We start from the raw sequence: 16,064 nt of genomic DNA, 5'->3' as shown, positions 1-16,064 counted from the left end.
CTTCACCTAGCTTGAAGGGAACACAAAGTTTCTTTTTAGTTGCCAAATCCAATCCATACATATATATGGGGAGGTACAAGCTCCAACTCGGTTTTACAGTGAAAACGGCAGGCACTTCAAACAGGCACTAGGAAACAGACTGAGAAACCAGAGAAATGGTTTCCCCTGCAACCCGTTCCCTTTGTGCTGGATGAACGAACGTCTCTCCACATGCTCAGTTCTGAGAGATAAGTGTGTGTGAAAGCCGTCCTTCACCTAGCTTGAAGGGAACACAAAGTTTCTTTTCAGTTGCCAACTCCACTCCATACATATATATGGGGAGGTACAAGCTCCAACTCGGTTTTACAGTGAAAACGGCAGGCACTTCAAACCGGCACTAGGAAACAGACTGAGAAACCAGAGTAAGGGTTTCTCCTGCAACCCGTTCCCTTTGTGCTGGATGAACGAACGTCTCTCCACATGCTCAGTTCTGAGAGATAAGTGTGTGTGAAAGCCGTCCTTCACCTAGCTTGAAGGGAACACAAAGTTTCTTTTCAGTTGCCAACTCCACTCCATACATATATATGGGGAGGTACAAGCTCCAACTCGGTTTTACAGTGAAAACGGCAGGCACTTCAAACCGGCACTAGGAAACAGACTGAGAAACCAGAGTAAGGGTTTCTCCTGCAACCCGTTCCCTTTGTGCTGGATGAACGAACGTCTCTCCACATGCTCAGTTCTGAGAGATAAGTGTGTGTGAATGCCGTCCTTCACCTAGATTGAAGGGAACACAAAGTTTCTTTTCAGTTGCCAACTCCACTCCATACATATATATGGGGAGGTACAAGATCCAACTCGGTTTTACAGTGAAAACGGCAGGCACTTCAAACCGGCACTAGGAAACAGACTGAGAAACCAGAGTAAGGGTTTCTCCTGCAAACAGTTCCCTCTGTGCTGGATGAACGAACGTCTCTCCACATGCTCAGTTCTGAGAGATAAGTGTGTGTGAAAGCCGTCCTTCACCTAGCTTGAAGGGAACACAAAGTTTCTTTTCAGTTGCCAACTCCACTCCATACATATATATGGGGAGGTACAAGCTCCAACTCGGTTTTACAGTGAAAACGGCAGGCACTTCAAACCGGCACTAGGAAACAGACTGAGAAACCAGAGTAAGGGTTTCTCCTGCAACCCGTTCCCTTTGTGCTGGATGAACGAACGTCTCTCCACATGCTCAGTTCTGAGAGATAAGTGTGTGTGAAAGCCGTCCTTCACCTAGCTTGAAGGGAACACAAAGTTTCTTTTCAGTTGCCAACTCCACTCCATACATATATATGGGGAGGTACAAGCTCCAACTCGGTTTTACAGTGAAAACGGCAGGCACTTCAAACCGGCACTAGGAAACCGACTGAGAAACCAGAGTAAGGGTTTCTCCTGCAACCCGTTCCCTTTGTGCTGGATGAACGAACGTCTCTCCACATGCTCAGATCTGAGAGATAAGTGTGTGTGAAAGCCGTCCTTCACCTAGCTTGAAGGGAACACAAAGTTTCTTTTCAGTTGCCAACTCCACTCCCTACATATATATGGGGAGGTACAAGCTCCAACTCGGTTTTACAGTGAAAACGGCAGGCACTTCAAACCGGCACTAGGAAACAGACTGAGAAACCAGAGTAAGGGTTTCTCCTGCCACCTGTTCCTTTGTGCTGGATGAACGAACGTCTCTCCACATGCTCAGTTCTGAGAGATAAGTGTGTGTGAAAGCCGTCCTTCACCTAGCTTGAAGGGAACACAAAGTTTCTTTTCAGTTGCCAACTCCACTCCATACATATATATGGGGAGGTACAAGCTCCAACTCGGTTTTACAGTGAAAACGGCAGGCACTTCAAACCGGCACTAGGAAACAGACTGAGAAACCAGAGTAAGGGTTTCTCCTGCAACCAGTTCCCTTTGTGCTGGATGAACGAACGTCTCTCCACATGCTCAGTTCTGAGAGATAAGTGTGTGTGAAAGCCGTCCTTCACCTAGCTTGAAGGGAACACAAAGTTTCTTTTCAGTTGCCAACTCCACTCCATACATATATATGGGGAGGTACAAGCTCCAACTCGGTTTTACAGTGAAAACGGCAGGCACTTCAAACCGGCACTAGGAAACAGACTGAGAAACCAGAGTAAGGGTTTCTCCTGCAACCCGTTCCCTTTGTGCTGGATGAACGAACGTCTCTCCACATGCTCAGTTCTGAGAGATAAGTGTGTGTGAAAGCCGTCCTTCACCTAGCTTGAAGGGAACACAAAGTTTCTTTTCAGTTGCCAACTCCACTCCATACATATATATGGGGAGGTACAAGCTCCAACTCGGTTTTACAGTGAAAACGGCAGGCACTTCAAACCGGCACTAGGAAACAGACAGAGAAACCAGAGTAAGGGTTTCTCCTGCAACCCGTTCCCTTTGTGCTGGATGAACGAACGTCTCTCCACATGCTCAGTTCTGAGAGATAAGTGTGTGTGAAAGCCGTCCTTCACCTAGCTTGAAGGGAACACAAAGTTTCTTTTCAGTTGCCAACTCCACTCCATACATATATATGGGGAGGTACAAGCTCCAACTCGGTTTTACAGTGAAAACGGCAGGCACTTCAAACCGGCACTAGGAAACAGACTGAGAAACCAGAGTAAGGGTTTCTCCTGCCACCCGTTCCTTTGTGCTGGATGAACGAACGTCTCTCCACATGCTCAGTTCTGAGAGATAAGTGTGTGTGAAAGCCGTCCTTCACCTAGCTTGAAGGGAACACAAAGTTTCTTTTCAGTTGCCAACTCCACTCCATACATATATATGGGGAGGTACAAGCTCCAACTCGGTTTTACAGTGAAAACGGCAGGCACTTCAAACCGGCACTAGGAAACAGACTGAGAAACCAGAGAAAGGGTTTCTCCTGCAACCCGTTCCCTTTGTGCTGGATGAACGAACGTCTCTCCACATGCTCAGTTCTGAGAGATAAGTGTGTGTGAAAGCCGTCCTTCACCTAGCTTGAAGGGAACACAAAGTTTCTCTTCAGTTGCCAACTCCACTCCATACATATATATGGGGAGGTACAAGCTCCAACTCGGTTTTACAGTGAAAACGGCAGGCACTTCAAACCGGCACTAGGAAACCGACTGAGAAACCAGAGTAAGGGTTTCTCCTGCAACCCGTTCCCTTTGTGCTGGATGAACGAACGTCTCTCCACATGCTCAGTTCTGAGAGATAAGTGTGTGTGAAAGCCGTCCTTCACCTAGCTTGAAGGGAACACAAAGTTTCTTTTCAGTTGCCAACTCCACTCCATACATATATATGGGGAGGTACAAGCTCCAACTCGGTTTTACAGTGAAAACGGCAGGCACTTCAAACCGGCACTAGGAAACAGACTGAGAAACCAGAGTAAGGGTTTCTCCTGCCACCCGTTCCTTTGTGCTGGATGAACGAACGTCTCTCCACATGCTCAGTTCTGAGAGATAAGTGTGTGTGAAAGCCGTCCTTCACCTAGCTTGAAGGGAACACAAAGTTTCTTTTCAGTTGCCAACTCCACTCCATACATATATATGGGGAGGTACAAGCTCCAACTCGGTTTTACAGTGAAAACGGCAGGCACTTCAAACCGGCACTAGGAAACAGACTGAGAAACCAGAGTAAGGGTTTCTCCTGCAACCCGTTCCCTTTGTGCTGGATGAACGAACGTCTCTCCACATGCTCAGTTCTGAGAGATAAGTGTGTGTGAAAGCCGTCCTTCACCTAGCTTGAAGGGAACACAAAGTTTCTTTTCAGTTGCCAACTCCACTCCATACATATATATGGGGAGGTACAAGCTCCAACTCGGTTTTACAGTGAAAACGGCAGGCACTTCAAACCGGCACTAGGAAACCGACTGAGAAACCAGAGTAAGGGTTTCTCCTGCAACCCGTTCCCTTTGTGCTGGATGAACGAACGTCTCTCCACATGCTCAGATCTGAGAGATAAGTGTGTGTGAAAGCCGTCCTTCACCTAGCTTGAAGGGAACACAAAGTTTCTTTTCAGTTGCCAACTCCACTCCCTACATATATATGGGGAGGTACAAGCTCCAACTCGGTTTTACAGTGAAAACGGCAGGCACTTCAAACCGGCACTAGGAAACAGACTGAGAAACCAGAGTAAGGGTTTCTCCTGCCACCTGTTCCTTTGTGCTGGATGAACGAACGTCTCTCCACATGCTCAGTTCTGAGAGATAAGTGTGTGTGAAAGCCGTCCTTCACCTAGCTTGAAGGGAACACAAAGTTTCTTTTCAGTTGCCAACTCCACTCCATACATATATATGGGGAGGTACAAGCTCCAACTCGGTTTTACAGTGAAAACGGCAGGCACTTCAAACCGGCACTAGGAAACAGACTGAGAAACCAGAGTAAGGGTTTCTCCTGCAACCCGTTCCCTTTGTGCTGGATGAACGAACGTCTCTCCACATGCTCAGTTCTGAGAGATAAGTGTGTGTGAAAGCCGTCCTTCACCTAGCTTGAAGGGAACACAAAGTTTCTTTTCAGTTGCCAACTCCACTCCATACATATATATGGGGAGGTACAAGCTCCAACTCGGTTTTACAGTGAAAACGGCAGGCACTTCAAACCGGCACTAGGAAACAGACTGAGAAACCAGAGTAAGGGTTTCTCCTGCAACCCGTTCCCTTTGTGCTGGATGAACGAACGTCTCTCCACATGCTCAGTTCTGAGAGATAAGTGTGTGTGAAAGCCGTCCTTCACCTAGCTTGAAGGGAACACAAAGTTTCTTTTCAGTTGCCAACTCCACTCCATACATATATATGGGGAGGTACAAGCTCCAACTCGGTTTTACAGTGAAAACGGCAGGCACTTCAAACCGGCACTAGGAAACAGACAGAGAAACCAGAGTAAGGGTTTCTCCTGCAACCCGTTCCCTTTGTGCTGGATGAACGAACGTCTCTCCACATGCTCAGTTCTGAGAGATAAGTGTGTGTGAAAGCCGTCCTTCACCTAGCTTGAAGGGAACACAAAGTTTCTTTTCAGTTGCCAACTCCACTCCATACATATATATGGGGAGGTACAAGCTCCAACTCGGTTTTACAGTGAAAACGGCAGGCACTTCAAACCGGCACTAGGAAACAGACTGAGAAACCAGAGTAAGGGTTTCTCCTGCCACCCGTTCCTTTGTGCTGGATGAACGAACGTCTCTCCACATGCTCAGTTCTGAGAGATAAGTGTGTGTGAAAGCCGTCCTTCACCTAGCTTGAAGGGAACACAAAGTTTCTTTTCAGTTGCCAACTCCACTCCATACATATATATGGGGAGGTACAAGCTCCAACTCGGTTTTACAGTGAAAACGGCAGGCACTTCAAACCGGCACTAGGAAACAGACTGAGAAACCAGAGAAAGGGTTTCTCCTGCAACCCGTTCCCTTTTTGCTGGATGAACGAACGTCTCTCCACATGCTCAGTTCTGAGAGATAAGTGTGTGTGAAAGCCGTCCTTCACCTAGCTTGAAGGGAACACAAAGTTTCTCTTCAGTTGCCAACTCCACTCCATACATATATATGGGGAGGTACAAGCTCCAACTCGGTTTTACAGTGAAAACGGCAGGCACTTCAAACCGGCACTAGGAAACCGACTGAGAAACCAGAGTAAGGGTTTCTCCTGCAACCCGTTCCCTTTGTGCTGGATGAACGAACGTCTCTCCACATGCTCAGTTCTGAGAGATAAGTGTGTGTGAAAGCCGTCCTTCACCTAGCTTGAAGGGAACACAAAGTTTCTTTTCAGTTGCCAACTCCACTCCATACATATATATGGGGAGGTACAAGCTCCAACTCGGTTTTACAGTGAAAACGGCAGGCACTTCAAACCGGCACTAGGAAACAGACTGAGAAACCAGAGTAAGGGTTTCTCCTGCCACCCGTTCCTTTGTGCTGGATGAACGAACGTCTCTCCACATGCTCAGTTCTGAGAGATAAGTGTGTGTGAAAGCCGTCCTTCACCTAGCTTGAAGGGAACACAAAGTTTCTTTTCAGTTGCCAACTCCACTCCATACATATATATGGGGAGGTACAAGCTCCAACTCGGTTTTACAGTGAAAACGGCAGGCACTTCAAACCGGCACTAGGAAACAGACTGAGAAACCAGAGTAAGGGTTTCTCCTGCAACCCGTTCCCTTTGTGCTGGATGAACGAACGTCTCTCCACATGCTCAGTTCTGAGAGATAAGTGTGTGTGAAAGCCGTCCTTCACCTAGCTTGAAGGGAACACAAAGTTTCTTTTCAGTTGCCAACTCCACTCCATACATATATATGGTGAGGGACAAGCTCCAACTCGGTTTTACAGTGAAAACGGCAGGCACTTCAAACCGGCACTAGGAAACAGACTGAGAAACCAGAGTAAGGGTTTCACCTGCAACCCGTTCCCTTTGTGCTGGATGAACGAACGTCTCTCCACATGCTCAGTTCTGAGAGATAAGTGTGTGTGAAAGCCGTCCTTCACCTAGCTTGAAGGGAACACAAAGTTTCTTTTTAGTTGCCAAATCCAATCCATACATATATATGGGGAGGTACAAGCTCCAACTCGGTTTTACAGTGAAAACGGCAGGCACTTCAAACAGGCACTAGGAAACAGACTGAGAAACCAGAGAAATGGTTTCCCCTGCAACCCGTTCCCTTTGTGCTGGATGAACGAACGTCTCTCCACATGCTCAGTTCTGAGAGATAAGTGTGTGTGAAAGCCGTCCTTCACCTAGCTTGAAGGGAACACAAAGTTTCTTTTCAGTTGCCAACTCCACTCCATACATATATATGGGGAGGTACAAGCTCCAACTCGGTTTTACAGTGAAAACGGCAGGCACTTCAAACCGGCACTAGGAAACAGACTGAGAAACCAGAGTAAGGGTTTCTCCTGCAACCCGTTCCCTTTGTGCTGGATGAACGAACGTCTCTCCACATGCTCAGTTCTGAGAGATAAGTGTGTGTGAAAGCCGTCCTTCACCTAGCTTGAAGGGAACACAAAGTTTCTTTTCAGTTGCCAACTCCACTCCATACATATATATGGGGAGGTACAAGCTCCAACTCGGTTTTACAGTGAAAACGGCAGGCACTTCAAACCGGCACTAGGAAACAGACTGAGAAACCAGAGTAAGGGTTTCTCCTGCAACCCGTTCCCTTTGTGCTGGATGAACGAACGTCTCTCCACATGCTCAGTTCTGAGAGATAAGTGTGTGTGAATGCCGTCCTTCACCTAGATTGAAGGGAACACAAAGTTTCTTTTCAGTTGCCAACTCCACTCCATACATATATATGGGGAGGTACAAGATCCAACTCGGTTTTACAGTGAAAACGGCAGGCACTTCAAACCGGCACTAGGAAACAGACTGAGAAACCAGAGTAAGGGTTTCACCTGCAAACAGTTCCCTCTGTGCTGGATGAACGAACGTCTCTCCACATGCTCAGTTCTGAGAGATAAGTGTGTGTGAAAGCCGTCCTTCACCTAGCTTGAAGGGAACACAAAGTTTCTTTTCAGTTGCCAACTCCACTCCATACATATATATGGGGAGGTACAAGCTCCAACTCGGTTTTACAGTGAAAACGGCAGGCACTTCAAACCGGCACTAGGAAACAGACTGAGAAACCAGAGTAAGGGTTTCTCCTGCAACCCGTTCCCTTTGTGCTGGATGAACGAACGTCTCTCCACATGCTCAGTTCTGAGAGATAAGTGTGTGTGAAAGCCGTCCTTCACCTAGCTTGAAGGGAACACAAAGTTTCTTTTCAGTTGCCAACTCCACTCCATACATATATATGGGGAGGTACAAGCTCCAACTCGGTTTTACAGTGAAAACGGCAGGCACTTCAAACCGGCACTAGGAAACCGACTGAGAAACCAGAGTAAGGGTTTCTCCTGCAACCCGTTCCCTTTGTGCTGGATGAACGAACGTCTCTCCACATGCTCAGATCTGAGAGATAAGTGTGTGTGAAAGCCGTCCTTCACCTAGCTTGAAGGGAACACAAAGTTTCTTTTCAGTTGCCAACTCCACTCCATACATATATATGGGGAGGTACAAGCTCCAACTCGGTTTTACAGTGAAAACGGCAGGCACTTCAAACCGGCACTAGGAAACAGACTGAGAAACCAGAGTAAGGGTTTCTCCTGCCACCCGTTCCTTTGTGCTGGATGAACGAACGTCTCTCCACATGCTCAGTTCTGAGAGATAAGTGTGTGTGAAAGCCGTCCTTCACCTAGCTTGAAGGGAACACAAAGTTTCTTTTCAGTTGCCAACTCCACTCCATACATATATATGGGGAGGTACAAGCTCCAACTCGGTTTTACAGTGAAAACGGCAGGCACTTCAAACCGGCACTAGGAAACAGACTGAGAAACCAGAGAAAGGGTTTCTCCTGCAACCCGTTCCCTTTGTGCTGGATGAACGAACGTCTCTCCACATGCTCAGTTCTGAGAGATAAGTGTGTGTGAAAGCCGTCCTTCACCTAGCTTGAAGGGAACACAAAGTTTCTTTTCAGTTGCCAACTCCACTCCATACATATATATGGGGAGGTACAAGCTCCAACTCGGTTTTACAGTGAAAACGGCAGGCACTTCAAACCGGCACTAGGAAACAGACTGAGAAACCAGAGTAAGGGTTTCTCCTGCCACCCGTTACTTTGTGCTGGATGAACGAACGTCTCTCCACATGCTCAGTTCTGAGAGATAAGTGTGTGTGAAAGCCGTCCTTCAACTAGCTTGAAGGGAACACAAAGTTTCTTTTCAGTTGCCAACTCCACTCCATACATATATATGGGGAGGTACAAGCTCCAACTCGGTTTTACAGTGAAAACGGCAGGCACTTCAAACCGGCACTAGGAAACAGACAGAGAAACCAGAGAAAGGGTTTCTCCTGCAACCCGTTCCCTTTGTGCTGGATGAACGAACGTCTCTCCACATGCTCAGTTCTGAGAGATAAGTGTGTGTGAAAGCCGTCCTTCACCTAGCTTGAAGGGAACACAAAGTTTCTTTTCAGTTGCCAACTCCACTCCATACATATATATGGGGAGGTACAAGCTCCAACTCGGTTTTACAGTGAAAACGGCAGGCACTTCAAACCGGCACTAGGAAACCGACTGAGAAACCAGAGTAAGGGTTTCTCCTGCCACCCGTTACATTGTGCTGGATGAACGAACGTCTCTCCACATGCTCAGTTCTGAGAGATAAGTGTGTGTGAAAGCCGTCCTTCAACTAGCTTGAAGGGAACACAAAGTTTCTTTTCAGTTGCCAACTCCACTCCATACATATATATGGGGAGGTACAAGCTCCAACTCGGTTTTACAGTGAAAACGGCAGGCACTTCAAACCGGCACTAGGAAACAGACAGAGAAACCAGAGAAAGGGTTTCTCCTGCAACCCGTTCCCTTTGTGCTGGATGAACGAACGTCTCTCCACATGCTCAGTTCTGAGAGATAAGTGTGTGTGAAAGCCGTCCTTCACCTAGCTTGTAGGGAACACAAAGTTTCTTTTCAGTTGCCAACTCCACTCCATACATATATATGGGGAGGTACAAGCTCCAACTCGGTTTTACAGTGAAAACGGCAGGCACTTCAAACCGGCACTAGGAAACCGACTGAGAAACCAGAGTAAGGGTTTCTCCTGCAACCCGTTCCCTTTGTGCTGGATGAACGAACGTCTCTCCACATGCTCAGATCTGAGAGATAAGTGTGTGTGAAAGCCGTCCTTCACCTAGCTTGAAGGGAACACAAAGTTTCTTTTCAGTTGCCAACTCCACTCCATACATATATATGGGGAGGTACAAGCTCCAACTCGGTTTTACAGTGAAAACGGCAGGCACTTCAAACCGGCACTAGGAAACAGACTGAGAAACCAGAGTAAGGGTTTCTCCTGCCACCTGTTCCTTTGTGCTGGATGAACGAACGTCTCTCCACATGCTCAGTTCTGAGAGATAAGTGTGTGTGAAAGCCGTCCTTCACCTAGCTTGAAGGGAACACAAAGTTTCTTTTCAGTTGCCAACTCCACTCCATACATATATATGGGGAGGTACAAGCTCCAACTCGGTTTTACAGTGAAAACGGCAGGCACTTCAAACCGGCACTAGGAAACAGACTGAGAAACCAGAGTAAGGGTTTCTCCTGCAACCCGTTCCCTTTGTGCTGGATGAACGAACGTCTCTCCACATGCTCAGTTCTGAGAGATAAGTGTGTGTGAAAGCCGTCCTTCACCTAGCTTGAAGGGAACACAAAGTTTCTTTTCAGTTGCCAACTCCACTCCATACATATATATGGGGAGGTACAAGCTCCAACTCGGTTTTACAGTGAAAACGGCAGGCACTTCAAACCGGCACTAGGAAACAGACTGAGAAACCAGAGTAAGGGTTTCTCCTGCAACCCGTTCCCTTTGTGCTGGATGAACGAACGTCTCTCCACATGCTCAGTTCTGAGAGATAAGTGTGTGTGAAAGCCGTCCTTCACCTAGCTTGAAGGGAACACAAAGTTTCTTTTCAGTTGCCAACTCCACTCCATACATATATATGGGGAGGTACAAGCTCCAACTCGGTTTTACAGTGAAAACGGCAGGCACTTCAAACCGGCACTAGGAAACAGACTGAGAAACCAGAGTAAGGGTTTCTCCTGCAACCCGTTCCCTTTGTGCTGGATGAACGAACGTCTCTCCACATGCTCAGTTCTGAGAGATAAGTGTGTGTGAAAGCCGTCCTTCACCCAGCTTGAAGGGAACACAAAGTTTCTTTTCAGTTGCCAACTCCACTCCATACATGTATATGGGGAGGTACAAGCTCCAAATCCGTTTTACAGTGAAAACGGCAGGCACTTCAAACCGGCACTAGGAAACAGACTGAGAAACCAGAGAAAGGGTTTCTCCTGAAACCCGTTCCCTTTGTGCTGGATGAACGAACGTCTCTCCACATTCTCAGTTCTGAGAGATAAGTGTGTGTGAAAGCCGTCCTTCACCTAGCTTGAAGGGAACACAAAGTTTCTTTTCAGTTGCCAACTCCACTCCATACATATATATGGGGAGGTACAAGCTCCAACTCGGTTTTACAGTGAAAACGGTAGGCACTTAAAACCGGCACTAGGAAACCGACTGAGAATCCAGAGTAAGGGTTTCTCCTGCAACCCGTTCCCTTTGTGCTGGATGAACGAACGTCTCTCCACATGCTCAGTTCTGAGAGATAAGTGTGTGTGAAAGCCGTCCTTCACCTAGCTTGAAGGGAACACAAAGTTTCTTTTCAGTTGCCAACTCCACTCCATACATATATATGGGGAGGTACAAGCTCCAACTCGGTTTTACAGTGAAAACGGCAGGCACTTCAAACCGGCACTAGGAAACAGACTGAGAAACCAGAGTAAGGGTTTCTCCTGCCACCCGTTCCTTTGTGCTGGATGAACGAACGTCTCTCCACATGCTCAGTTCTGAGAGATAAGTGTGTGTGAAAGCCGTCCTTCACCTAGCTTGAAGGGAACACAAAGTTTCTTTTCAGTTGCCAACTCCACTCCATACATATATATGGGGAGGTACAAGCTCCAACTCGGTTTTACAGTGAAAACGGCAGGCACTTCAAACCGGCACTAGGAAACAGACTGACAAACCAGAGAAAGGGTTTCTCCTGCAACCCGTTCCCTTTGTGCTGGATGAACGAACGTCTCTCCACATGCTCAGTTCTGAGAGATAAGTGTGTGTGAAAGCCGTCCTTCACCTAGCTTGAAGGGAACACAAAGTTTCTTTTCAGTTGCCAACTCCACTCCATACATATATATGGGGAGGTACAAGCTCCAACTCGGTTTTACAGTGAAAACGGCAGGCACTTCAAACCGGCACTAGGAAACAGACTGAGAAACCAGAGTAAGGGTTTCTCCTGCCACCCGTTACTTTGTGCTGGATGAACGAACGTCTCTCCACATGCTCAGTTCTGAGAGATAAGTGTGTGTGAAAGCCGTCCTTCAACTAGCTTGAAGGGAACACAAAGTTTCTTTTCAGTTGCCAACTCCACTCCATACATATATATGGGGAGGTACAAGCTCCAACTCGGTTTTACAGTGAAAACGGCAGGCACTTCAAACCGGCACTAGGAAACAGACTGAGAAACCAGAGTAAGGGTTTCTCCTGCCACCCGTTACATTGTGCTGGATGAACGAACGTCTCTCCACATGCTCAGTTCTGAGAGATAAGTGTGTGTGAAAGCCGTCCTTCAACTAGCTTGAAGGGAACACAAAGTTTCTTTTCAGTTGCCAACTCCACTCCATACATATATATGGGGAGGTACAAGCTCCAACTCGGTTTTACAGTGAAAACGGCAGGCACTTCAAACCGGCACTAGGAAACAGACAGAGAAACCAGAGAAAGGGTTTCTCCTGCAACCCGTTCCCTTTGTGCTGGATGAACGAACGTCTCTCCACATGCTCAGTTCTGAGAGATAAGTGTGTGTGAAAGCCGTCCTTCACCTAGCTTGAAGGGAACACAAAGTTTCTTTTCAGTTGCCAACTCCACTCCATACATATATATGGGGAGGTACAAGCTCCAACTCGGTTTTACAGTGAAAACGGCAGGCACTTCAAACCGGCACTAGGAAACCGACTGAGAAACCAGAGTAAGGGTTTCTCCTGCAACCCGTTCCCTTTGTGCTGGATGAACGAACGTCTCTCCACATGCTCAGATCTGAGAGATAAGTGTGTGTGAAAGCCGTCCTTCACCTAGCTTGAAGGGAACACAAAGTTTCTTTTCAGTTGCCAACTCCACTCCATACATATATATGGGGAGGTACAAGCTCCAACTCGGTTTTACAGTGAAAACGGCAGGCACTTCAAACCGGCACTAGGAAACAGACTGAGAAACCAGAGTAAGGGTTTCTCCTGCCACCTGTTCCTTTGTGCTGGATGAACGAACGTCTCTCCACATGCTCAGTTCTGAGAGATAAGTGTGTGTGAAAGCCGTCCTTCACCTAGCTTGAAGGGAACACAAAGTTTCTTTTCAGTTGCCAACTCCAATCCATACATATATATGGGGAGGTACAAGCTCCAACTCGGTTTTACAGTGAAAACGGCAGGCACTTCAAACCGGCACTAGGAAACAGACTGAGAAACCAGAGTAAGGGTTTCTCCTGCAACCCGTTCCCTTTGTGCTGGATGAACGAACGTCTCTCCACATGCTCAGTTCTGAGAGATAAGTGTGTGTGAAAGCCGTCCTTCACCTAGCTTGAAGGGAACACAAAGTTTCTTTTCAGTTGCCAACTCCACTCCATACATATATATGGGGAGGTACAAGCTCCAACTCGGTTTTACAGTGAAAACGGCAGGCACTTCAAACCGGCACTAGGAAACAGACTGAGAAACCAGAGTAAGGGTTTCTCCTGCAACCCGTTCCCTTTGTGCTGGATGAACGATCGTCTCTCCACATGCTCAGTTCTGAGAGATAAGTGTGTGTGAAAGCCGTCCTTCACCTAGCTTGAAGGGAACACAAAGTTTCTTTTCAGTTGCCAACTCCACTCCATAAATATATATGGGGAGGTACAAGCTCCAACTCGGTTTTACAGTGAAAACGGCAGGCACTTCAAACCGGCACTAGGAAACAGACTGAGAAACCAGAGTAAGGGTTTCTCCTGCAACCCGTTCCCTTTGTGCTGGATGAACGAACGTCTCTCCACATGCTCAGTTCTGAGAGATAAGTGTGTGTGAAAGCCGTCCTTCACCCAGCTTGAAGGGAACACAAAGTTTCTTTTCAGTTGCCAACTCCACTCCATACATGTATATGGGGAGGTACAAGCTCCAAATCCGTTTTACAGTGAAAACGGCAGGCACTTCAAACCGGCAATAGGAAACAGACTGAGAAACCAGAGAAAGGGTTTCTCCTGAAACCCGTTCCCTTTGTGCTGGATGAACGAACGTCTCTCCACATTCTCAGTTCTGAGAGATAAGTGTGTGTGAAAGCCGTCCTTCACCTAGCTTGAAGGGAACACAAAGTTTCTTTTCAGTTGCCAACTCCACTCCATACATATATATGGGGAGGTACAAGCTCCAACTCGGTTTTACAGTGAAAACGGCAGGCACTTCAAACCGGCACTAGGAAACCGACTGAGAATCCAGAGTAAGGGTTTCTCCTGCAACCCGTTCCCTTTGTGCTGGATGAACGAACGTCTCTCCACATGCTCAGTTCTGAGAGATAAGTGTGTGTGAAAGCCGTCCTTCACCTAGCTTGAAGGGAACACAAAGTTTCTTTTCAGTTGCCAACTCCACTCCATACATATATATGGGGAGGTACAAGCTCCAACTCGGTTTTACAGTGAAAACGGCAGGCACTTCAAACCGGCACTAGGAAACAGACTGAGAAACAAGAGTAAGGGTTTCTCCTGCCACCCGTTCCTTTGTGCTGGATGAACGAACGTCTCTCCACATGCTCAGTTCTGAGAGATAAGTGTGTGTGAAAGCCGTCCTTCACCTAGCTTGAAGGGAACACAAAGTTTCTTTTCAGTTGCCAACTCCACTCCATACATATATATGGGGAGGTACAAGCTCCAACTCGGTTTTACAGTGAAAACGGCAGGCACTTCAAACCGGCACTAGGAAACAGACTGAGAAACCAGAGAAATGGTTTCCCCTGCAACCCGTTCCCTTTGTGCTGGATGAACGAACGTCTCTCCACATGCTCAGTTCTGAGAGATAAGTGTGTGTGAAAGCCGTCCTTCACCTAGCTTGAAGGGAACACAAAGTTTCTTTTCAGTTCCCAACTCCACTCCATACATATATATGGGGAGGTACAAGCTCCAACTCGGTTTTACAGTGAAAACGGCAGGCACTTCAAACCGGCACTAGGAAACAGACTGAGAAACCAGAGTAAGGGTTTCTCCTGCAACCCGTTCCCTTTGTGCTGGATGAACGAACGTCTCTCCACATGCTCAGTTCTGAGAGATAAGTGTGTGTGAAAGCCGTCCTTCACCTAGCTTGAAGGGAACACAAAGTTTCTTTTCAGTTGCCAACTCCACTCCATACATATATATGGGGAGGTACAAGCTCCAACTCGGTTTTACAGTGAAAACGGCAGGCACTTCAAACCGGCACTAGGAAACAGACTGAGAAACCAGAGTAAGGGTTTCTCCTGCAACCCGTTCCCTTTGTGCTGGATGAACGAACGTCTCTCCACATGCTCAGTTCTGAGAGATAAGTGTGTGTGAATGCCGTCCTTCACCTAGATTGAAGGGAACACAAAGTTTCTTTTCAGTTGCCAACTCCACTCCATACATATATATGGGGAGGTACAAGATCCAACTCGGTTTTACAGTGAAAACGGCAGGCACTTCAAACCGGCACTAGGAAACAGACTGAGAAACCAGAGTAAGGGTTTCTCCTGCAAACAGTTCCCTCTGTGCTGGATGAACGAACGTCTCTCCACATGCTCAGTTCTGAGAGATAAGTGTGTGTGAAAGCCGTCCTTCACCTAGCTTGAAGGGAACACAAAGTTTCTTTTCAGTTGCCAACTCCACTCCATACATATATATGGGGAGGTACAAGCTCCAACTCGGTTTTACAGTGAAAACGGCAGGCACTTCAAACCGGCACTAGGAAACAGACTGAGAAACCAGAGTAAGGGTTTCTCCTGCAACCCGTTCCCTTTGTGCTGGATGAACGAACGTCTCTCCACATGCTCAGTTCTGAGAGATAAGTGTGTGTGAAAGCCGTCCTTCACCTAGCTTGAAGGGAACACAAAGTTTCTTTTCAGTTGCCAACTCCACTCCATACATATATATGGGGAGGTACAAGCTCCAACTCGGTTTTACAGTGAAAACGGCAGGCACTTCAAACCGGCACTAGGAAACCGACTGAGAAACCAGAGTAAGGGTTTCTCCTGCAACCCGTTCCCTTTGTGCTGGATGAACGAACGTCTCTCCACATGCTCAGATCTGAGAGATAAGTGTGTGTGAAAGCCGTCCTTCACCTAGCTTGAAGGGAACACAAAGTTTCTTTTCAGTTGCCAACTCCACTCCATACATATATATGGGGAGGTACAAGCTCCAACTCGGTTTTACAGTGAAAACGGCAGGCACTTCAAACCGGCACTAGGAAACAGACTGA

This window comes from Vicugna pacos, unplaced genomic scaffold (genome assembly GCF_048564905.1).
Source record: "Vicugna pacos unplaced genomic scaffold, VicPac4 scaffold_102, whole genome shotgun sequence".
NCBI classification, from domain to species: domain Eukaryota; kingdom Metazoa; phylum Chordata; class Mammalia; order Artiodactyla; family Camelidae; genus Vicugna; species Vicugna pacos.
Note: the sequence above shows the minus strand (reverse complement) of the source record.